General features: G+C 44.3%; 1 long non-coding RNA gene across 1 annotated transcript in view; it reads left to right on the forward strand.

The window, feature by feature from the left end:
• The window catches only part of LOC140493356 (uncharacterized), a 42235-nt gene extending 16512 nt beyond the window's left edge, over positions 1 to 25723 (forward strand). The window contains exons 2-3 of the long non-coding RNA XR_011963650.1: positions 20139 to 20239; positions 25652 to 25723. This is a non-coding gene — a long non-coding RNA (uncharacterized lncRNA). The remainder of the gene's footprint in view (positions 1 to 20138; positions 20240 to 25651) is intronic.
• The last annotated feature ends 440 nt before the right edge of the window (positions 25724 to 26163 follow it).

Here is a 26163-nt window from a genome sequence, read left to right on the forward strand (position 1 = left end):
GTGGGGAATCTGTAGAATTCACTGCCACAGAAGGCTGTGGAGGCCAGTGTTGTTGAGTATATTTAAGATGGAGATGGATAGGTTCTTGATTGTCAAGGGGATCAAGGGTTACAGGGAAAATGGGGTTGAGAAACTTATCAGCCATGATTGAGTGGTGGGGCAGAATCGATTGGCTGAGCGGCCTAATTTCTTCTCCAATGTCCTATGGTCTTATTTCACATAGATGTAGATTTGGCTGTAATGCAAATTTGCAGATTCTGTTTCTTTTACATTTGACTGGGTTGACAGGAGTTCAGGAAGCTAAGCTGCAAGATAAATGTACCCCCATTTGGAAGTGCAAATAATTGCTCAAAAGTGGACTTGTTCCTCTTCTGAATCAGAATGAGTTGGGAAGTCTGATGATATGCCTACATTCGAGCAAACACTTTTTAAAGTACTGTAATATATTTCAAATGACATATAGCTTAATGTGTTGCTTTTGCATTTCAAAACTTGCTCCATGATGACCTCTAAGAAGCCTTGCAAGGAGGCTGGTGCAATTAGGCAGAAAATATAGTCTGACAGAGCATCTCTACTCATCCCAGGTCCCTGCTGTTGTTAACAATAAGAACAGGAAAGTCTAAATAGCCTCATTTCAATAAGCATCACACAAGAATTGCAGCAAAGAGTACAGGGGGAGCCAAGATTGCTATGCAATTAGTCCAAATGACTAAAACAGCAAAACCAATCAGAAAACCAGGAGCCATCAACAGACAATATGAAGGGGATTCTTAGATAGCTACCTCGGCTGTTTTTGAAGAGAAATTAACATGGCTAGCTGGAATAATCAAGTTAAAACACAGCGAGAAAAACTAATCTCTCTGAATAACATTCCGGACCACTACAACTCGCTGTTTGAACTCTGAGCATGTGGGTGTGCGTTCTGAGTTAAAATCAGGCTCATTAACTCTGTTTCTCACTCCAGATAAATTATGCCAAACCCACTGAGTGTTTCCAGCATTCTCTGCTTTTGCTTTAGATTTCAGTGCCTGCAATGTTTGCTTATAAAAACGGTTCCTTCTATTACTCCACTCACCATGGTGTGGCACCAGGAGTAATCAGACATTGCCACCTTTGAAGTCCCCAAGGTGTGCTTTCAGGACCTCAGTTCTCTTTCTTCCTATATAAATGATCCCAATATGGAACACAACCTCTGGCTACTCACCTTCCATTTCAGACTGTCTTGCTGCTGTGCTGTGACATCCTGGATCCTTTCACTGGGGAGGCAACGTACCATCCTGGCCACAGAAGCACCTGTCTACACTCCTCACTCATGAATTCTCTATCACTAATGCCCTTCCACACTTTTACTTCCCCCAGTAATTGGACACCTACAGTTCTATGGCCTTGTCTCTGGTTTGACTCCACAGAGGAACTGCCTCTCTCACAGCTTTCCAATGCCATTGAAACACAATCAGGGGATTCTTTCACTACATCTCGATGCCCTTACCTGTCTGCAGTCTCCTATTCCCTCTCTGCCCCTACTTCCTTGGCTGTGGGGTGACCATGTCCTGAAACCTCTTAGCCTCATGAATACACCATTGTGCCCCCAACTATTTGAGGCACCATCTGCACATATGGTGATCCAATCTGCCAGGAGCATCCAGGATCTCCTACACACTGCAAATCACAGGCCTGAACCTCCCAAACATATCCTAACTAAGTATGGACACTTGCTTTTATATTTCCTTAAATGTAAACAAAAAATCCTATTTTGTTTAAGTCAAATAAATTTCCAGAACTCCATAAGTCTATTGAGTGAAGATATTTAGCTTTGAAGTTGAAATATAATAAATATCCAAGTAACATTCCTAAGCTGCTAACTTAAATCAATATCCACTCACCAGACGCTTGAGAGAAACCCCCACCAATTAACTACATGATCTCCTGTTATTTTACACTGACTGCAATGCTCGTTTTAACCTCACTGCCATCACTCCAGAGTTGCCCACAGCTCTGCCATCGAGCTTTCTGTTTCTGGGACTTCCTTGTTCTTGCTGCTCTTTTTAACCTTCCTGTTGTCGTTCCCATGTCCCACCCAAGTCCACCACTGCTCTATCAAGCTGCTGGGAGCTGATGGAGATTGATGGTAATTTAATGACGGAGGCATTGTGCATTGAACAGTGTTTGGGGTTAGTGATTCGGTTGGAATTTTGTGACATTTTAAGGCACATTCATTGATTTAGATAAGGCATTTGAGGCCATTTAATTGGTTTCTTCACCACCATGCAGATCCTGAGTGCTACACCATAGGCACTGACCTGTTCCTACTGTCTTCGAAGTTTCATTGCAGCACCTCCTGTTCTGTTGAGGATATGAGACAGCTCTCCTTCTGCTGACTAGCTTCACCAAGGCATCCCGTGCTGCACTGGAGAACCTTGAAGCCTGTTCTCTATGTCGTTTCTGTCGCTTTTTCAGGTGAAACTCACTGATGCATTGAAATCAAGCTAAATCGATTCAAGCCAAAAGGCATTTTACATTCAAGAGACTGGCTTAAAGTTGTGCAGGCTAGCTTGAACAATTGCTGGTCTCTTAACATTTTGCCACTCCCACTCCGAAACTCCATTTATGCAATTAGCTTTAGTCTAAATAAGCAAGTCAAATAAAGTTTCCATGCTGTCTGCAACTGATGAATGCACAAGGGTTCATTGCGCTTCACATTCCCAGCCCATTTTTGGGGCTATCAAATTTTGCAGCCCAGTTTATCATGGGTTAAGATTTTCTCTAATATTTATTAGAGCAGTAATAGCAGGATTAGAAAGTATCGTTTTCCTTTCACACCAAAAATCCCAGTTTAGCACATTGGTTAGTCCTTCATGATGTTTGCATTCCACTGTGTCTGTGAGATGTAAAAACAGGTCAACATGGTCGGAATCACTGACAGTCACAGATCTAATTGCCTGACGCCAAAGCTGCAGAGAAAAAAACCGTGGATTCTGGTTAGTTGACAATTCCAACTAGAGGAGGAAGCTTGCAGCTGTTTTGACAAGCCTGCAAAGATAAACACTTTTGTTCCTCTGTGAACAGTCATTTCTCTCTTTGAAAAGTATCTTCTCCATTTGGTTACAGCTCGTTTTTCACAGTAGCATGAGGTCAGGAGGTAAACTATTGTTGGCACACATCTTTGCCTAGCCAATCAGTGTGGTATTCGAACACTGAAGGAAAGATATAATGCACAAGGAGTCTATTTGGCCAATTGAAAATTTAAAAATGTTACTTAATTCCTCCTGTTCCTCTGTCCTCTTGAGGTTGACCTACAACATTTTCTCTTCAAACATGCATCTTACTCGTTCCTAAAAGTTATCATTGAATTTGATTCCAACATCTGTTCAGGTAGAAAGCAGCTTAACTCGTTGCATAAAGAAAATGTCCCTCTTTTTGCCTTTTTACCTTAAATCTGTATATTTGGCTTGGTAATCTTTCAGCTACCAGAAATAGTGTCTATCAAGACCTATAATTATTTGTGTTTATTGATACTTTATAATCAACTTGTTTAGACATGTTTATGCACACAGGTGAGACTTGAACCCAAGTTTTCTGGTCCAGAGATAAGAACACAGCCATAAGAGTCCACAAAATTTTTAAGTTGATAAGATCAAACCTGAGACTGGGCCTTTTTCTGCTGTCATGTGTTATTTTATTCATTGGTGGCGTTACATTTAGTAGGACTATTGAGTCCCTTGCTCTTCTGGACTCTACAGTTTTCAGCCCCCTACAGATTATTTGTCGTTTCATAAATTTTGGAGCCAATGACTCTAACTTTCCCAACATTTAGCCTGAGGAAACCGTAACCTGTTCAAGACTGAGGATGATATGGAGTGATATGGATGATGGTTAGAACATGGCGAGAATGGAAAATCCGATTCCTGCCATCATGAAAATAATTCAGATCTTTCCCTTCTCAATCTCGCTCATGAGTTGAAGCTACCTTACTTTCATACACTTATTGTATCTCATTGCCAAATAAACCCACTTCATTTTTATGCAGATTGAAATTCTCTCCTCTTTCCCTGAGAAACGAGATGCTGCCAATTTTTGACATGTAAGTCAAAGGCACTTAACTGGTGGCAACAACTTTTCTTTTGCTTCTCCAGATCTTTTTCAAGCTCCATCATCATCACCATTTCCTTGCATGCTCCATGGACACCATCCTTTTTCATCCTTCCCCTCGACAAATGGACGTTGCTGACCTCAACACATCATAGTGGCTGCTTTTGGACCACTACACAGCACCTCGATCCCTCAGGATCCCTTTGGTGCACAGGGACAACTGCACTTTGCATGCTTCAACCAATCATTTCAGCTACTGTTGCATCTCAAGCATCTGCTCAGGATTCATCATATCTTACTTTCTCATTGATCACTCATTTTGCATTTATTTGGAAGATAGCAACCTCTGTGGCTTGCATTACTTTTCAGTGCATAGGCTCTTGAGTCATAACATACAGGCTACCAGCCTCTGTAGCTTGCATTGCTGCTTTTCACAGAGGGTAAGGCATGTAGGCTTGTCACCATCCAGAGCAATGAACAGTCAAAGTTGCAGGCATGTTGCTGTATGGTACTATGCTACATCAATGTCACAGCTGCAGCATTTGCCATCAGCTAACTTGGCAAACATGCTGAATGCACTTCAACCAAATGACAGTGTTTTAAAATCAAAGAGGGCCACTCCTTAATTGAATGAAGTTGGACTGCATTCAGTCAGGGGTGCTGTCACAGTCAGCCTACAGCTCTTATGATTCTAGTTCAGCTGCTGACCATGATCAATCAGACACTTGGTCCTTCCTGAATCCAAAGGGTAGGCCATGGTCAATCCTGGATATTTGGGTATTAGCAATCAGGAGTCTTACCAGGGGCAGTCCATGCAGTTCTAGGGAAAGTAGGAAACTAAAGTCTGGAAGTTGATTCAGCTGAGGGTATGGTAATAGTGAAAGGGGACAATCCAGAATATAAGTGTGAGATCTCATAGGACATAGAAGGGACAGGAAGTTGCAGTGATGAAGGCAATGGGAGATGGAGGCAGTGGGCGATGTTGGGGTGATTGAAAGAAGTCGTTCTCATAAATCACAAGTCACAGTCACCCTGGCTTCAACAACAGCTGAGTGACTGTCCAATATGGGCACACTAACTTGCAGACTCAAGGGCTAGGGGAGTAATATACCATAATTGTAATATATCATAATTTTCAAGGGGCTGAATGGAAATGAGGGAAGCTGAAAGGTAACAGGGAATATGGGGCCAATATCACAAAAGGGAACATGAGAGGTGGAGGAAAATGATTGTTCAACTCAGGCGGAAACTCACTGAGAAAGACACAAGTTGAAATATTGCCATCTTTGTACCAAATTCAAGGTGCAATAAGGAGCCAGAATGGCTGCCATTGTATGCAGAGTAGATAGACGAAATTACTGTTTTTGGCTTCGGGGTTGGAATCCAATCCTTTAGCATGTGAGTGCCTCCTTGGGGTAATTATATTAGACCTGCAGCCACTAATTGTGTCTGGCCACCCAATCTGAATTCCAAGTGGATTGTTTGAAAGGCCATTATTTTAGTAACAATTAACTTTCGAGGTTATGAACTCACGCAGTCATGACCATTATATACTCTGCATCAGTTGGGCTTCTGACATTGTCAGATATGCAAAGTTATGCAAACTCATAGTTCCCAATTGATATTGGAAAACAACACTTTATAGTTATCACATCCACTTGTAAGCATGTATTGACATGGCCTGCAATTTCCAGGGTGGCCTGCTTGAGAGGAGGTACTATTAAGACCATAAGACATAGGAGTGGAAGTAAGGCCATTCGGCCCATCGAGTCCATTCCGCCATTCAATCATGGCTGACGGGCATTTCAACACCACTTACCCGCATTCTCCCCGTAGCCCTTAATTCCTTGTGACATCAAGAATTTATCAATCTCTGCCTTGAAGACATTTAGCGTCCCGGCCTCCACTGCACTCTGCGTCAATGAATTCCACAGGCCCACCACTCTCTGGCTGAAGAAATGTCTCCGCATTTCTGTTCTGAATTTACCCCCTCTAATTCTAAGGCTGTGTCCACGGGTCCTAGTCTCCTCACCTAACGGAAACAATTTCCTAGCGTCCACCCTTTCCAAGCCATGTATTATCTTGTAAGTTTCTATTAGATCTCCCCTTAATTTTCTAAACTCCAATGAATACAATCCCACGATCCTCAACCGTTCCTCATATGTTAGACCTACCATTCCAGGGATCATCCGTGTGAATCTTTGCTGAACACGTTCCAGTGCCAGTTTGTCCTTCCTGAGGTGTGGGGACCAAAACTGGACAAAGTACTCCAAATGGGGTCTAACCAGAGCTTTATATAGTCTCAGTAGCACAACGGTGCTTTTATATTCCAACCCTCTTGAGATAAATGACAACATTGCATTCGCTTTCTTAATCACGGACTCAACCTGCATGTTTACCTTTAGAGAATCCTCGACTAGCACTCCCAGATCCCTTTGTACTTTGGCTTTATGAATTTTCTCACCATTTAGAAAGTAGTCCATGCTTGTATTCTTTTTTTCCAAAGTGCAAGACCTCGCATTTGCTCACATTGAATTCCATCAGCCATTCCCTGGACCACTCTCCCAAACTGTCTAGATCCTTCTGCAGCCTCCCCACTTCCTCAGTACTACTTGCCTGTCCACCTAACTTCATATCATCAGCAAACTTCGCTAGAATGCCCCCAGTCTCTTCATCCAGATCATTAATATATAACGTGAACAGCTGCGGCCCCAACACTGAACCCTGTGGGACACCGCTTGTCACCGGCTGCCATTCCAAAAAAGAACCTTTTATCCCAACTCTCTGCCTTCTGTCAGACAGCCAATCCTCAATCCATACCAGTAGCTCACCTCGAACACCATGGGCCCTCACCTTGCTCAGCAGCCTCCCATGTGGCACCTTATCAAAGGCCTTTTGGAAGTCTAGATAGACCACATCCACTGGGTTTCCCTGGTCTAACCTACTTGTCACCTCTTCAAAGAATTCCAACAGGTTTGTCAGGCACGACTTCCCCTTAATAAATCCATGTTGACTTGTTCTAATCCGACCCTGCTCTTCCACGAATTTAGATGCCTCATCCTTAATGATGGATTCTAGAATTTTACCAACAACCGAGGTTAGGCTCATTGGCCTATAATTTTCCATCTTTTGTCTTGATCCTTTCTTGAACAAGAGGGTTACAACTGCGGTCTTCCAATCATCCAGGACTTTCCCTGACTCCAGTGACTTTTGAAAGATCTCAACCAACGCCTCCGCTATTTCCTCAGCCACCTCCCTCAGAACTCTAGGATGTAGCCCATCGGGGCCAGGAGATTTATCAATTTTAAGACCTTTTAGCTTTTCTAGCACTTTCTCTTTTGTAATGGCAACCATACTCAACTCAGCCCCCTGACTCCCTTTAAGTATTAGGATATTACTCATGTCTTCCACTGTGAAGACTGACGCAAAGTACTTATTAAGTTCTCCAGCTATTTCCTTATCTCCCATCACTAGCCTTCCAGCATCAGTTTGAAGTGGCCCAATGTCTACTTTTGCCTGTAGTTTGTTTCTTATGTATTGAGAGAAACTTTTACTATCATTTCTAATATTACTGGCTAGCCTACCTTCATGTTTGATCCTCTCCTTCCTTATTTCTCTTTTTGTTATCCTCTGTTTGTTTTTGTAGCCTTCCCAATCTTCTGATTTCCCAGTGCTCTTGGCCACTTTATAGGATCTCTCTTTTTCTTTAATACATTTCCTGACTTCCTTTGTCAGCCATGGCTGTCTAATCCCTCCCCGGATAATCTTTCTTTTCTTGGGGATGAACGTCTGTACAGTGTCCTCAATTATACCCACAAACTCCTGCCATTTTTGCTCTACTGTCTTCCCCGCTAGGCTCTGTTTCCAGTCTATTTTCGTCAGTTCCTCTCTCATGCCCTCATAATTACCTTTATTTAACTGTAACACCATTACATCCGATTTTGCCTTCTCTCTTTCAAACTGCAGACTGAACTCTACCATATTATGATCGCTGCTTCCTAAGTGTTCCCTTACTTTAAGATTTTTTATAAAGTCTGGTTCATTACATAGCACTAGGTCCAGAATAGCCTGCTCCCTTGTGGGCTCCATGACAAGCTGTTCCAAAAAGCCATCCTATAAGCATTCCATGAATTCCCTTTCTTGGATCCACTGGCAACATTATTTACCCAGTCCACCTGCATATTGAAGTCTCCCATGATCTCCGTGACCTTGCCTTTCTAACATGCCTTCTCTATTTCCCGGTACATGTTGCACCTCTGGTCCTGACCATTGTTAGGAGGTCTATACGTAACTCCCATTATGGTTTTTTTGCCTTTATGGTTCCTCAATTCCACCCACACAGACTCCACATCATCCGACGCTATGTCATTCAGTGCCATAGATCTAATTTTGTTCTTAACTAACAAGGCAACCCCGCCCCCTCTGCCCACCTCCTTGTCTTTTCGATAAGTTGAAAATCTTTGAATGTTTAACTGCTAGTCCTGATCCCCCTGCAACCACGTCTCTGTGATGCCTACCACATCATAATCATTCACGATGATCTGTGCCATTAGCGCATCTGCTTTGTTACGAATACTACGAGCATTCTGGTAAAGTGCCTTAATGCTAACTTTCTTATCATTAGAGATATTGGAAGTCATAAGATGTCCTAAGTTATCCTTCCTTTTTGCTGCATTCCTAATCTGCCTCAAGTTTAAATCCACCTGCATACATGTTATCCTCCTGCTTATCTTTCCATTTAACTCCATACTCCCTCTCACTTTCACTTTCCCTTCCCCCCAACTCAGAAGTTTAAAGTCCTACTGACCACCCTATTTATCCTCTTCGCTAGAACATTGGTACCTGATCGGTTCAGGTAGAGACCGTCCCAATGGTATAGATCCCCCCGGTTCCAAAACTGATGCCAATGCCCCATGAAGTGGAATCCCTCTTTCCCACACCAATCCCTTAACCACGTGTTTACTTCCCTAATTTTCTTATCCCTATGCCAATTAGCACGTGGCTTGGGCAGTAATCTGGAGATTATGACCCTTGAGGACCTGTACTTCAATTCCCTTCCTAGTGCTTGATAATCCCCAAACAGGTCCTCCACCCTAGCTTTGCCTATGTTGTTAGTCCCAACGTGGATCACAACAACTGGATCCTCCCCCTCCCGCTCCAATATCCTTTCAAGCCGGTCGGAGATGTCCCGCACCCTGGCACCGGGCAGGCAACACACCATGCGAGACTCCCAATCCGGTTTGCAAAGGAAACTATCTGTCCCCCTAATTATAGAATCCCCTATAACAACTACTTGTCTTTTTGCTCCCCGCTCTTGAATGGCCTTCTGCACCATGGTGCCGTGGTCAGCTGGCTCATCCTGTCCAGAGCCCTTTTCCTCATCCGTCCAGGGAGCAAGAATCTCATACCTGTTGGACAAGGTCAAGGGCTGAGGCTCCTGCACTCCTGAACTCAGGTTCCCCCTACCTGCCTCACTTACAGTCACACTCTGATGTCCCTGATCACTAACTGAATGTGAATTACTTAATCTCCCAGGTGTGACTGCCTCCTGAAACAAAGCGTCCAGGTAACTCTCCCCCTCCCGGATGTGCCGCAGTGTTTGAAGCTCAGATTCCAGATCATCAACTCTGAGCCAGAGTTCTTCCAGCAACCAACACTTGCTGCTGATGTGGTTACTGCCATTCACAATGGATCAGCCAGCTCCCACATCATACAGCTACAGCACATCACCTGCCCAGCCATGTCTGCTTTGTTAATTACTTTATTACTTTGTATAAATTTGAGTTAAAATACTTTCTAAGTATTTTAAGGTGGCTAAGTGTATGCATTTCACTGTAGAATTAGAACTTTGGCTCTGTAACATATAAGGATAAGGATACAAAGCTCAGAGCACCATATCAAGGCCAGACATCGGTCTCCATGTCACTTCATTGTGTGAGACCATAACATGTCACTTCATTGTGATTGAAGGAAGAGATCATGAGTATCGTGACTGACAACTTGTTCCCTTCCCCACCTATTACCTGTTCACTCATCTGAGTTGGAACCATTGCCTGAAAGATTCTTTGTTGTCTTTGTAGCCATGAGATGACAGTGTGGAAGAAGACACTAATTACTATGTCATCACTAAGCCCACGAAGAGAAGAGCAAATTCAGCACAGCCTCCAGAGGAAGAGACATGGGGTGAAGATTCTCCAAAACGTTGGAGGAGAAAAACCAGAACCTGCCACCCTCACTCTCATCATCTACATTTGCTGGAAACGCAAAGCAAGCACAGATAAAGGATGCCTAGTCCCATTATCACGGAACTTGTGCTTGGAAGTAATGAGTGGCCATCCCCTCCTGTTGCATGGTATGTTTCCATCAGTCCTAAATATTTATGACAGTGGCTCTTTCCTGGAAACACATGGGAACCTGTTTGGCATCTCTCACTTCTTGGCCCATAAATGCATCCAGGGTGTCACTGATGCTATTTGCTTCAGGCTTCACCATTGCATCAGTTCTCAGGTATAGAAATGGGAGACAAGGAGTACTGTGTCCAAACATGGCTGATTATACCTTAATGAAACCTTCAGCCTGTTGGAGGATGGGGATACAACATTATCCATGGTTCCAAAAATGTCACAGTGAAACCTTCTTCGGATGAGACTTTGAAAGCCGAACTGATTTTGACAGCTAAGCCCACAAAGTGTATCCCCACACTATTGTATCCTGCAGTGCCTTCCACAACTGGAGCTAATGAAAATTCGGGGAGGGGGTGTTGCTAAACTGGAGGATATGGGGGTTGAAAGCAGTTCTCTGAGGATGAGGGTCAGGACATTGCCCAGGAAGGACATCAAAGAGACCATGATAGAACTGTGCACCATGGAGATTGAGAGACCAGACGGAACCTCACTGAAAACTGTTACTAGAAGAAGGAGCTGGGTTTGGACTTGCTTTCATTAAGTAACTTTCTGCTGGTCATATGGCAGTCTGCAGTAGTTGTGTACTTGGCTACTTTTGAACTTCTCTGTTGCTGTGTGGGAGGAGACAGCAGGACTCAGTAAGTCAGTGCAGAAACATCACATGGTGCTGAGTTTAGATAGCTTTCAAAGCCTCAGCCAGGATAAGGAATTCGAGTATTGTGAAGCAAACTCTCTCCCGAAAGGCAGCGGGTTGTGAGCAATCCTGACACACCTCCTGTTCACCATTTTATCATTGGCTAACCTTCTACATTCCAGAGTTTGTGTAGACCACTGCAATGCCCTGAAATGCTTGGACATCCTTTCAGATAGTGTTTAAACTGACAGGAAGCACTTTGTCCAGCTTCTCTCTGCGGGCAACTGTGCTATCGGGGTCAATGGAAATATGAACTTCCATATACCTCCCAGTCTTGAACGGCAATGCACTCCCTTGAAAAACAGGAAGATGGAATGAAACTTACCTGCAGAGATGCATCATTGATTCTGTGCTCTCATGCACAAGGTGGGTATCAGTGGGGAATACTGTGAGCAGGCCAGACCCTAACACAACCCCTGCGCATTGCATTTAGTCTCAGTCTTGCCCACATCAACCTTGCCATTCATGGATCCCTGATATCTGAGGCTACTGCAATCAAGGAGCCAGTTGACTGTGAGAAATGACTGACATTAGTCCATTACAACTCCTTTCATCATGCGGGATCTGAAGCAGCCGCTCATATCTGAAATAGGTGTGACTTTACCAGGTCAGACAAGCTACAAAGACACAAGGAAACATTTTGAGAGTACAAGTGACACTAGATTTGCAAGAATGCAAGATTATTTACAATGAGGTCTCACCCATGCCACCTATGTGTCCACAGAAAGGTTTTTTTGTTCTTCTGGGTGGCATGGTGGTTAGCACTGCTGTCTCACAGCACCAGAACCCTGGTTCTATTCTAGCCTCGGGCAACTCTCTGTGTGGAGTTTGCACACTCGCCCTGTGTCATCGTGGGTTTCCTCTGGATGCTCCGGATTCCTCCCACAGTCCACAGATATGCAGGTTAGGTGAATTGGCTATGCTAAATTGCCCATAGTGTCCAGGTATCTTGGTCAGGAATAAATGTAGGATAATATGGGATTGAGTCTGGGTGGGTCACTGTTCGGAGGGTTGGTGTGGCCTTGTTGGGCTGAAGGGCCTGTTTCCATACTGTAAGGATTCTGACTCTTTCCTTCCCACTGTATCGAAGTGCAATGCTGACGAGCTGATGTGGAGGAAGCCTGCTCTTTAGTTGCTGGTGTGGGTCAAGAAAACATGACTGGTCATTCCAAGGCGTGTTTAGACATAGAGGACCCAGGCTCATGAGAGGGTCCTGCAGACTCACTCTCCTGGGCTTGGCCTTCCACAGAGATTGACATACATATCAGCCATGATTGAATGACATAGCAGACTGGATGGACCAAATGGCCTCATTCTGTTCCTGTAGTCCATGCTATTATGGTTTTTTCGGGTGCATGGCTGTGTGGAAGTGGAGTCACAGGTAGCACAGGGCAGTGAAGAAGGCTTTGGCACACTGGCCTTCATCAATCAGGACATTGAGTATAGAAGTTGGGAAGTTATGTTGCAGTTATACAGGACATTGATGAGGCCATTCTGGGAGTATTGTGTTCAGTCTTGGTCACCTCGTTTTCGGAAGGATGTTATTAAACTAGAAAGAATGCAGAAGAAAATTACAAGGATGTTGCTAGGACACAAGGGACAAGCTGGGAGATTTTTCTTTAGAACATAGGAGAACGAGGAGGGATTTTAGGGTGAAGGCACTCAATCTTTTTCCCAGGGTTGGGGAATCGAGGATGAAAGGGCTACAGTTCAATGTTAGAGGGGAAAGAATAAAAGGGAACCTGAGGAGCAACTTTTATATACACAGGATCGTATGCATATGAAATGAGCTGCCGGTGGAAGTGGTTGAGGTAGATACATTAACAACATTTAAAAGGCATTTTGACAAATACATTGATTGGAATGGTTTAGAAGGATATGGACCAAGTGCAGGGAAATGGGGTTAGCATGGATGGACATTTTGGTTGGTATGCATCAGATCGGGCAAAAGGGCCTCTCCCCATACTGTAGGACTCTCTGACTCTATGATTCTATTTACTGTTTTTATATCTTATACTGTTAATTTGTTTGTAAACGATTTGACACATTAGGGCAAGTATAGGCCTGAGTATAACAAAGAACAATTTGATGTTAAAAGCAACGGGCTTTATCCATGGGACAACCTTCTCAAAATCCAGGAGAGAGTAGATGGCAAAAAAAACTTCCCACCTCTTTTCACACAGTCTGTCTAGAATCAAGAGGTGCAGAAATAAATTAATAAAGGTTGGTTATAGAGTGACTCAAAAAGTCAACTTAGGTCTTCAAAAGTGAAAAATGAGGCTTTAACTATTCAGAAGCCTTCTGAAATTAATCTGATAATTATATTTTCTTCTTTATCTTTTCAACTCACACCATTCAGAACAAAGATATCCACTTCAGTGGCAGCCTATCCACCAAATTATAGCAATTGCACACCTTACCACAGCAACAACTCACCATAACTTCTTCTACAGCATCCCTCACCTAATATAACAAGGACATGTGCATGAGTATCCCATTTGCTTCACTCCATTTTCACTAACACACGACTACAACTTGGATAGATATCGCCATTACTTCATTGTAGCTGCGTCATGTTATAGGAGCACCTTCACCACGCAAATTTCTACAGTTCAAGATAAACTACTCCCCAAGAACAATAAATATGGACAATAAATGTTAGCCTTGCCAATGATGGCTAAGAAAGCTTGTTACAAAAAGGTATCTGTTGTTTTTCTGGCTTCTTAAGCTGTTGGGAATGGATTACAATCTGTTTGAAGTACATGTTCATATTCAGATGATGCAAAAGCCTTAAGGGTGAAGTATTTTTAGCATCAATGTGACGGACAAAGACTATGCATGAGCATTAACAATGAGAGTTGAGAAGTTGTACTTCAAAGTTAAACTTTAACACATTCTAGTTCAGCCTGTATCATTGCTTTTTCTCCTGCAATGCCACTCTTCCCCTTTATGAAGATGAGTTCATGACAGGCTGTTTGTGATTTGCCTACAGCAAAATTTCCTTTCATTCTTTGTGACGTTGTTAGTGGCCTTGGGTTTACTGATGAGTTTTCAGCATTTATTAGTGAGTGGGCTGAAGATGGCGGGCATGTGAATATATCCTGCTTCCATATCCGATGACAGCAAGGTTTTTCTTAGGTTTTTATGGAGACAGAGAGAGGAGGTAAATCTAAAAGCAAACCACAATGCTGGTTAGCATAATAGTTGAGTAGAAAAGATGCATCTGAATATTAATGATATCAGCTGCTACTGACAAACTCTAAAGCAAGGAAGTTAAATACAGTGGAGAAGTTGACCTTCTCAATAAATCAAATTAATTTTTAGTCATTTCTTAATTTCAGTTTTGTGATCCGGTGCCTGAGGAATGTCAATACTTGAGTCTGAAATTTTCTTCGCAACTCACCCCAACTCTTGCCCAATTTTTGCTCCTTCCTCTCCCTTCCAGTATTAAATCTCCTTAGTGCATAGGAACAGGTAGAGGTCATTCATCTCCTTGACATTAAATACTTTTTGGGTGCTCCAATCCCACAATCTACCTGGGACCCAAACTTAGATTATTGTCCATGTTCAAAGCTCCAGCTCTCCCTCTTTATGGGCATTTAAACGGGCATTGGATAGGCATATGGAGGATAGTGGGCTAGTGTAGGTTAGGTGGGCTTGGATCGGCGCAACATCGAGGGCCAAAGGGCCTGTACTGCGCTGTATTGTTCTATGTTCTATGCTCTAAGTTCTATGTATATCAGCAATACTTGTGCTTCCTCTGAGCAATCTCAACGCTGATGGAGTCAAAGATTCTTTTATGCAGAGGAGAGGTAGAGTGGAAATCTAATTGAAATGGGTATGAGGTACCTTCATATAGTGGGAGAGAACAATGTCCCAGCCGACATTGCCATAATGCCAACATAGAAAACATAGAAACATAGAAGATCAGAGTAGGACATTCAATCCCTCAAAATTGCTCTGGTGTTTGTGATGATACTATGACTTCAAGAGGTCTATTTTGACCTGGTATTTTTATGAAGCAAGATTGAGATCAGAGGTGCTGATCGGTCTGCTTCAAAGCCCATAAACTAAACAGATTATGAGGCCTTGGGCTTTTTTTTAAAGGTTAGAACAATAGAAGCAGGCTGAATGGGTGGGGTTAAGCTCTCACAGAACCAGGATTTTTCGTTTTAGTTTTTCAGTAGCCGTTGCCAGGGTTTTGAAGCTGGGTTTGGAAGCTGCAGTACATCTCTCCCTGCTACTCTCTCTCTCTCTGAGTTTTCTCTTGATGTTTATCCTCCTGGAATGGAGAATTGCCTTAAGACAACCTATTTGTCTGAAATTACCAGTGCTAAGAGTGTACTTATTAAATGCTACTATATTGGATCAGTTACTGTTTAGTAAATATTATTCTGTTTAGCTTTCCAATAGAGTTAATGATACTCTATTTCTTTTGTTGCTTTTTAACTATAGTGTATGAATAAATGATGTTGTGCTTCAATTCTGGTAGTTTGAACCATGTCTGGCACTTACATTTAAAATAAGAAAAAGCTAGATTATATTCTGAATGTATTTTGAGGGGGTTTGGCCTGGTCCATAATACATTCTACATAGTCATAACTGATCAATTCCACTCACCCCGCCACCCCCACACCTCCCCCACCCCCCCCACCCCCAGCCCCCGCCACCCCCATTGTTATGAACCAGACCAGATTCCCACAAAGCATTTCAAGAAAGGAGCCCAAACCCTAATTTTGCTAGTTGTTTTAAGCAGCTGTAAAGTAGATATTCCAGCAGAGAATCAGCTGGTCAAACCACTTAGTTTTAAACAAAACAATTTATTTACAAGATTACCAAATGAAACACAAACAAAAGAGAACAGAATACTAAATAACTTAATCTATCCAAAAACCCAATAGATCATTCCAACTTTATAATGCTGCTCCAAAAACTTTTGCAACAATCCCCATGAACATCCCTTGGCACAAAAGGTAAATTTAAGCACACGGTCCTACAGGAGAGAGAGAGACATGGCAGAGAAATATTCAGCATGTAATACCTTCTTCCATGTAGCTGTTTCTTAGACCAACTGACTGACTACTTTCAGTGAATGGCCAGACTGCTAAAACCCAAACCAATCCAGAGAAAAGCTGAGCTGGGAGAACTGGCTACTTCCCTTTCATTGTACAAGTATTGTTTTTAAAACTTGAAAGCCTTTTGCCTGAGGCAGTGTCTGTTAGATATAATTAAACTGACCCTAAAGGCCTTTAAACCTAGACTTTTCTGATCCTGTGCCTTTATGACCTCCTGAGAAAAAAAAAGGACAACATAACCTTGTTAAAGGAGTAGCATTGTCACACTATATACCTTGATTCTTTTATCCACAAGAGCTTTATTTACCTCCTTCTTGTAAACACATAATTTTTTGGTCTCAACCACTTTCTGTGGTAGTAAATTTCGTAAGCTCATCATTCTCTGGGTGAAGAAATTTCTCCTTATATAAAACCTAAAAGGTTTACTTCTTTTCCTTAAACCATGAATCCTGGTTCTGGACTCCACCATGATTGGGAAAATCCTTCCTGTATCTAACCTGTCCAGTCCTGCTAGAATTTTACAGGCTTCTGTAAAATGCCCCTCATTCTTCCAAACTCTAATGAACAACATTTTCACTGCCTTAATCTCTCCTTACATGTCAGTCCTGCCATCCCAGGAACCGATTTAGTAAAACTTTGCTGCCCTCTATAACAAGGCCAGCCTTCCTCAGATAAGAAGGCCAAACTGCACACACTATTCCAAATGGGTGGCCTCACCAAAGACCCCCTATATAGTTGCAGAACTCTGGCAGGCATTTCATCCTGGGCTGAACTGCCCAGTAGATAATGTGATGATAGAAGATGCCAAATAGGATGGACTATCCACATTATCGCCAACAATGCCATCAGTGGCACATTGCCTGTCATGTCCTAGTGAAGAATGTTTGATTGATGTCACCAATTCAGTCATTTGAGTCCAAGAATAGCAACAGGTAGTATTACCTTTGAGAGTCAGTGTCTCATCCAGACGGATGCCTTTGAGTGTATCGATTATAATGAGGTCAGGCTGATGGACCTCATGGAATATGTGTTCCCTGATTGGAGCTCGTCTAGTCCAATCAGGGAGGGAGCCCTGGCTGACAGATATAAGCAAGAATGTCAAAGGGGTTCTGTTCACTCTGAGAACTGGTTGTGAGGGAGCTGGGTCAGTGTCAAGAACTTTCCATGTGTAAACAAAGGGTTACTTGGTGAGGGACACTGGCCTCTGTGGAAGAATTTCATGGGGCAAAAGCAATAGAACAGAATATTTTCTGAATACCAGTAGATTGGGAAATGTTTACGTTCAGAGAGACTTGGGTGAGCTTCTTCGTAAATTACAGAAAGTTAGTGTGCAGTGGTGCAAGCAATTAGAAAAGACAAATGGTGTTCTGTTCTATCTCAAAAGTAGCAACTTTATGAGAGATGCTGGTGATACGATCACTGCATCGTAACGTGTGACCTGAGGATTTAAAGGTCTCAGACTCTGTCTTAACTGGGGTCACACTGATGCTATGGCATGCTGATGGTACCGCATGGTGGCTCAGTGGTTAGCACTGTTGCCTCACAGTGCCAGGGACCCAGGTTCAAGTCTAGCTTTGGGTAACTATATGTGTGGAGTTTGCATATTCTCCCTGTGTCTATGTGGGTTTCTTCTGGATATTCTGGTTTCCTCCCACAGTCTAAAGATGTGTAGGTTAGGTGGATTGGCTGAAATTGAAAATGTGTAAGCTAGGTATGGTAAATGCAGGGTTACGGGATATGGTGGGAGTCTTGTTGGGATACTCTTCAAAGAATCGGTGCAGATGGGTTGAATGGCCTTCTTCTGCACTGTAGGGATTCTATGAAAGCATGCTGTTGGAGGCCACCAAATAGTTTAATATTAGCCCAGACACTGAAGTGCTGGTGCCTATAATATATGTGCACACACGGAGTTGAAATAAACATAGATTTTCCCTTACAGCAGTACGTTATCCACACCTAGCTCATAATTACAGAAAGGAACATATGTATTGTCTTATTGGGTACGAATATTGGAGACAAAAGCTTACACTGTGGCAGCAGATCAGGCGTTATGTTAGCTTTGTTATATGGAATAGAGTATGACAGTAAAGAAGTTTCACTGTTATTATACAGGACACTTGTGAGACACACAGGGAATAATTCTTGTAGTTTTATTCTTTTCATCCAAGGAGAGTCATACTTGTCTTCGGAGGAATCGAAAGAACATTGACTAGACTGTCCTTAGGATGAGGACATTGTTCTCTAAGGAAGAATTTGTATGAATTACATCTTTATTTCCAGGTGTTTAGACGAAAAAGAATGGATTACATTGCAACTTGTAAAATCCTCCAAAGGATTCAACAGGATAAATTGGAGAAAATGGTTCCCTTGGCTGGAGAATCTGGAACATGGTGTCATAGTCTCAGAAAGGAGGTTAACCATTTAGGACTGAGCTGAGGAAAAAAATCCTCACTCAATGATTTGCGATCCATCCCACCCTGGCAATGTTTTTCTTCAACCTCTACCATCAGGGAGAAGGTACAGAAGCCTAAATACACACGCCAGCCAGTTTCCTAACAGTTTCTACCCTATTGTTGTTAGAATACTGAATGGACTCACAAACTCTTAACATTCGCTTGTACCTGTGTTTTCGTTTTTGCCGCTGTTTACCTATTATTTACTATTTATGCTACTTAACTCCGTGATCTGCCTGTATTGCTGACAAGACAAAGCTTTTCACTGTGCCTTGGCATATGTGACAATAAATTCAATTTTTGAATCTTTGGAATTCTCTACCCTAGAGAGCTGTGGATACTTAACTGATGAATAGTTTCAAGATGGATCTACTCATCATTCAATAGACTGTCAGGTGCTAAGGCAGAGTTGTCCTGATACTATTGTATGCAGAATCTATGTGTGTGACAGGTTTAACATGGGAAAAAAGCAAATGGTATGGTAGGCCATTATACTGACGTTTAGCACTGCTTGGGCAGACTGCTCCGTTGAGAGTCTGACAGAAGATGGAGCCATGTGGTGGAGTTTATGAGGAAGCCACAAAGAGGGCCAAAACATATTTACTTAGGATGAAAAAGGATTGCAGAAATAGAGAAAACACGGTCGCCTGACAAACCAGCATTTTGAAACTGAAGAGTGACACTAACTTTAGAAAACCTGGTGTAGGAGCCTCCAAGTCACAGAAAGGATTTAGCACTGAAGGGATTCCTCTGAATGAAAGCAAATCTGCCCTAGATCTATCACAGTACCATCCTACACAGTTCCCACTCTATCCATTCTAACCAGATACCAACACGCCCACCCATTAGTCTACTCAGTTCCTCTTGTACACACTTACCACCCTGCCACCGATCTACCTACACTCTTCCTCATAGACAAGCTGCCCACTTATCTCACCCACCCAAATCCACTTACACATCTACGTAATCACTCTTTCACTGATATATTTATTCATCCAGACAAGCTCAAGTTCACTGAAAAGATATTCAAATACCCCAAAGCTCTTCATTGTGTCAGTGAACATTTACCAGAAAATGTCAGATAGGGCTGTGAAAAGGCATTAAAGGACTATAAACAGTGTATACATACACACACACATACACACAGTAAAATTATTGTAAGTTGAATCATAGGAGATCTGCCCACAAATTCACGTTAAGTTAAGCTTTGAGATCATTGAGCAGGCTGCTATGTAATCTGATTTGCCTAGCAACGTGTTCTATTTTGAAAAAAGAGAATACAGTGATGCACTAAGCATATAGAAAATGTCTTTATTTTTTGAATTGTTCACATCTTACAATGGCCTGACCTTGTACGGTAAAAGCATTGAAAATGTTGGGATTTAACTCTGGAAAGCACTCAATAAGCTTTTTTCTGCCTCAGGTGCCGTCATCGATGTAGTTGAACGTCTTTTCCAGTGCAGTGCAGGGTATGCTACAGTGCAATACCCTGCACTGACTTAGTGTCTTCAGCCTGGGTAACAGGTGGGTAAATATTCCTCAGTCCTTTCAAGCTCATCAGTCTCCTCATCTGAAGAATGTATCTCATGTCTGATTGCTCCCGGGTGTCAGTTCTATGGTGCAGGATACAATGTTGTCCAGCTCAGCATAGGTTTCCATGGTTGTCTCTGCTGGGCCGACTGGAGTTCCCCTTCACCACCCATTTTCAATTCCCCCTAATCACGCCCTTTCCGACATGACCATCCTTGGCCTGCACTGTTGCCACAATGAGCCACATTGCAAATTGGAGGAAGAACACCTCATCTTCCACCTGGACAGCCTACAGCCTGGAAGTCTCAACATGGAGTTCTCCAATTTCAAACAACCTCCCTTCCCATTCCCTGACTCCCTTCCCAGCCCCTCCCACCCCCTCCACTACTCTCTGCCACCAACTGGATTCATTCCTCCCATTGACCAACCAGGTCGTACTCTCTACCTGTCTTCACCTATCCCCACTTCGCCACCCTGTCCCCATCTCCCCCTTTATCTGCAGCTCCCCCTGCACACACCCCCAGTCCTGAAGAAAGGTTACACCCAAAACCTCCACCTCCTGATGCTGCCTGGCTTGCTATGTTCTTCCAGCCTCCTGCCTGTCTATTTTGGGTTCCAGCTTCTGCAGTCTTTTTTGTCTCTAACCGGGTTTGTTCCACAGCGAAGCCTCTTCAAAGGATGCCCATTTTGAAGAAGTTCTCTGCTTCCCTCAGACCATGTGCACTCAATGAGTCCCTTTCTCATTGCCACAACATTGTAATCTCCTCAGCCCTCCAACTCTTTGACCACACGATGAAACAAACTCCATACTACAGCCATGTGATGTTCCTCAGCTGCTGTCTTTGCAACCATCTCATACCCCCAGACCTACAGGTGCATTTTTAACCCTCCAAATTTGATGCTCCATACTTACAATACCTCCAATGCCTCCACCAACAATTCCCTCTTTGGATTCTGTGTTCCACCCTCTCAGCTACGTGTACGCACCTCCATTCCCTCTCCTCCACCATCCCCTAGCTCAAGGCCTCCCTTTCCCAAACATGTGGTGGACACCTACTGTTCTACATCTAACGGAGAATCCACCAGTGCAACAAACAGTATTTTGGCTTCATATCCCATGCACCTTACCCCTCCAGGACTCCCTCTTCACCCCAATCCCCCCCACACCCCTTCCCAGACCCCACCTCACTCCCCAGCCCACCCTCATCCCAATCTCCTTTGTTTCCCTCACCCGCTCTCCCCACCACCTCACCCATCATCATCCTTCCTCCCTCCACCCATCAGCTGCCCCAGGACTCTGCCAATACCCTACTCCCAGCCCTGCTACGAATTCCCCCCAACCTCAAACTCTCTGAGGCCAAATGGTTCGTCCTCAGAAAAGGGCTCATGTTCATACCTTCTGCCCCACCTCAATGAATTCTGGATCCGCCATGACGTGCAGCTCTTCTTCTTCTGCCTCTGCCTTCTTCTTTGACAAAAACTCCTAACCACCCTCTGGAGATCCCTTCTTCCACCTCCAACCTTTCTCCTCTGCTTGGTCACCACCTGAAGGCCTTGTACCTGCCCTAGAACTCTTCAATGCAAATTGCTGATGTGACATTGGCTGCCTTAATTTCTCCACCTCCCTCACCCACTCCAACCTCACCCTCTGCGAACGTACAGCACTCCACTCACTCTGCAACAATCCCTAGTTCACCATCAAACCCACTGACAAAGGTTGGGCAGTGATAGTCTGGAGAACGGACTTCTACATCGCAGAGACCGAACTCCAACATATTGACACCACGTCCTACCACCCCCTTGCCCGCGACCCCACCGCGACCATCAGGCCAAAATCACCCACACTGTCCATGCCCTCATTGCTCCCCAGTGGTCTCCCCTCTACTGCTTCCAATGTCATAGTCCCCCAGCCCCGCACTGCCCAGTTCTACCTGCTCCCCAAGATCCACAAGCCCAACTATCCCAGCCGACCTATAGTCTCGGCATGCTCCTGTCCCAACGAAGTCATCTTTCCTACCTCGACATCATCCTCTCCCCCATAGTTCAGGCACTTCCCACCAACATCCGTGACACCGACCGCGCCCTCCACCTCTTCAACAACTTCCGGTTCCCCGGCCCACAGCACTTTGTCTTCACTATGGACGTGCAGTCCTTATACACATCCATACCCCACAAGGACGGCCTCCAGGACCTCCGCTTCTTCCTCTCCAGCAGACCCATCCAGTCCCCCTCCACCAATACCCTCCTCCACATTGCCGAACTGGTCCTCACCTTCAATAACTTTTCCTTTAAGTCTTCCCATTTCCTCCAAATCAAGGGGGTGGCTATGGGCACCTGAATGGGCCCCAGCTATGCCTGCTTCTTTGTTTAATATTTAACAGTCCCTCTTCAGTACCGACACAGGCACTGTGCCCCAACTCTTCCACAGTTACGTTGATGACTGCATTGGTGCAGTGTCCTGCACCATGCTGAACTGGAGCAGTTCATCGACTTCATCCTCAACTTCCACCCTGCTCTCAAATTCACTTGGTCCATCTCGGACACCTCCCTCCCCTTTCTTGACTTCACCATTTCCATCTCCGGCGACAGCCTCCAGACAGACATTTCTGACAAACTCACAGACTCCCATAACTACCTGTATTACACCTCTGCCCACCAGTATCCTGCAAGAATTCAATCACATTCTCCAAATTCTTCGGCCTCCTCTGAATTTGCTCGGTCGAGGAGACATTCCACTCGCGAGCATCACGGATGTTTTGAACAACATGCTTTTCCTTCCTCTGTCAACCAAGACAGCCCTCCACTGCACCACCTCTATCCTTGTTCCACTGCTCTAAACATCCCTCAACGCAATAAAGACAGAGTTCCCCTTGTCCTCACCTACCACCCCATCAGTCTCCATATACAATGCATCATCCTCAAACACTTTTGCCAACTCCAAATAGACCCCACCACCAAGAACATTTTCCCCTCCCCACCCATCTCTGCCTTCTGCAAGGATCGTTCCCTTTGACAGTCCTTGGTTTGTGCCACTCTCCCCCCAGACCCCCAGGTACTTTGCTCTGCAAATGGAAATTATGTAAAACTTGCTGGTACACCACCCACCTCACTGCCATCCTGGGCCTCAAACAGTCCTTCCAGGTGAGACACAGGTTCACCTGCCTCTCCTCCAAGCTCGTTTACTGCATCAGGTGCTCCCAATGTGGTCTTCTCTATATCGGCAAGGCCTAACGTAACCTTAGAGAACGGTTCACCAGTCATCTCAGCCGGGCCGACAGGGGCTGACTGGACCTTCTAGTCACCACCCATTTCAATTCCTTTTCTCACTCCCTTTCTGACATGATCATCCTTGGCCTCCGCCATTGCCAAAACTAACCAAACCGCAAATTGGAGGAACAACACCTCATCTTCCGCATGGAGCACTCAAATAACCTCCCTCCCCATCCCCGACTCCCTTCCCAGCCCCTTTCCCTCCCTTCCTATCCTCCCTCCTCCCAGGGAGGATTCATTCCTCCCATTGACCAACCAGGTTATACCCTCTACCTGACTTCACCTATCCCCACTTCTCCACCCTGTCCCCATCTCCCCCTTTATCTGCAGCTCTCACCACACTCACCCCCAGTCCTGAAGAAGGGTTACACTCAGAATGTCAACTTCTCCACTTCCTGATGCTGCCTGGTTTGCTGTGCTCTTCCAGCTTCCAGCCTGTCTATTTTGGAATTTCCACACCAGCTAGCCATAGATGAGCAAGAAGAGCCTTGTCATGAGGTCTCACCCTGCCAACCTGCCTCTCTCTTGGCATCTTGCGCAGTTGTAGCCTGTTTGAGTCCCGTATGGTAGAAGCAGTTGGCAATTGTGGCTTCCGTCATGGTCACCCTCACCTTGTGCATCATGAACAAAGCATCTAAAGTGATTGTGTTGTACTCCTGCTACTCATTGATTCCCTCAATAACCTGAGAGATCAGTTGCCACCAGTAGATAGTTTTTTGGTCTCCAATCAACCCCATGGCTCATTGTCTCAAGCTTGTTGGGAGTCACGGAAATCAGGTTGAAATTCATAGGGCTTGCAATGTCAGGGTGATCAGCGCTATTGTGTGTTGCAATGATAATCATCCTTTTCCTCCATTCGAACATTTTGTCCAATTTCCCAATCCATACATCATAAGTGTTAGAGATCATCCCAGCAGTCTTGTTGGCCTCATACTGTAGGCACAGTATCTTTATATTGCAAAACAATGTGGCTTCTTGAATTTATCCATCTCAAGTACTAACAGCTTGCCGGTGCCATCCATGTTGGCACAACCAAGGCAGTCACACATTCCTTGCTTCACTTTCCACCAATATATATTTCATCTTTAAACATTAAAGAATGACCTAGTAAGAAAGTAAAACAAAAGTATAGGAGTTGGGAGGTCATGTTGTGGCTGTACAGGACATTGGCTCGGTCACTGCTGGATTATCGTGTGCAGTTCTAGTCTCCCTCCTACCGGAAGGATGTTGTGAAACATGAAAGGGTTCAGAAAAGATTTACAAGGATGTTGCCAGCGTTGGAGGGTTTGAGCTCAAGGGGGAGGCTGTATAGGCCGGGATTGTTTTCCCTGGAGCATCAGAGGCTGAGGGGTGACCTTATGGAGGTTTATAAAATCATGAGGGTCATGGATAGGATAAATAGATGAGGTCTTTACCCCAGGGGTGGGGGGAGTCAAGAACTAGAGGGCATAGGTTTAGGGTGAGAGGGGAAAGACATAAAAGAGACCTATGGGGCAACTTCTTCATGCAGAGGATGGTGCGTTTATGAAATGAGCTGCCAGAGGAATTGGTGGAGGCTGGAACAATTGCAACATTTAAAAGGCATCTGGATGGGTATGTGAATAGGAAGCTTTAAAGGAATATGGGCCAGGTGCTGGCAAATGGGACTAGTTTAGGTTAGGATATCTGCTCAGTATGGACAAGCTGGACCGAATGGTCTGTTTTCATGCTGTATGTCTCTATGATTAATTCAAATTCATCCACGTGAAAACCGTGCCTTGCTGCATATTCAGTCAGGACATTTGTGAGGTGTTGTTTCATTCAGTCATGGGGTGTGGGCATTGGTGGCTGGGCAGCATTTATTGCCTGTTGCTGAGTTGCCCTTGAGAAGTCTGCGGGGAGCTACCTCCTTGAACTGCTACAGTCCATGTTGACACACAATGCCCTTCAGGAGGCAATTCCAGGATTTTGACCTGATGGCACTGAGGAACAGCGATATATTTCCAAGTCAGGATGGTGAGTGGCTTGGAGGGGAACATGCAGGTAGTTGTGTTCACATATGTATCTACTGCCCTTGTCCTTCTAGGTGGTAGAGGTCATGCATTTGGAAGGTGACATCTAAGGGTCTGGTATGAATTTCTGTTGTACATCTTACAGATAGTACACTCTGCTGCTACTGAGCATCGGTGATGGAAGGAGTGGATGCTTGTGGATGTGTGCCAATCAACTGGGATGCTTTGTCCTGGATTGTGTCAAGCTTCTTGAGTGTTGTTGGAGCTGCACCCAGGAACGTATTGCATCACACGGCTGACTTGTGCCTTGTCAATTGTGGAGAGACAGTGGGGAGTTAAGAGGTGAGCCATTCACAGCAGGATTCCTAACCTCTGATTACAGTCAATCATCTGTCATTGCTGTTGTTGTGACTGCTGCACACTCACTGTGACCACATGGAAGCTGATACCTGTGCTTTGTCTTGAATTGGCCCAGTTATCCATCGTTGCAGATGAGCTCTGTGGGTGGTCCAACCTCTTTGCCTTGACATGATTTTGTCTCAATTTGACAGCTCCTTTAATGCTCCCACAGGTCTGCCACACTTGCAGGGCTTGAATGTCCTTTCACAGAGAAGTTGTGATATTAAATGATAGCCTGTTATTTTGTTTCCCAACATG

This window comes from Chiloscyllium punctatum, chromosome 22 (genome assembly GCF_047496795.1).
Source record: "Chiloscyllium punctatum isolate Juve2018m chromosome 22, sChiPun1.3, whole genome shotgun sequence".
Lineage (NCBI taxonomy): Eukaryota > Metazoa > Chordata > Chondrichthyes > Orectolobiformes > Hemiscylliidae > Chiloscyllium > Chiloscyllium punctatum.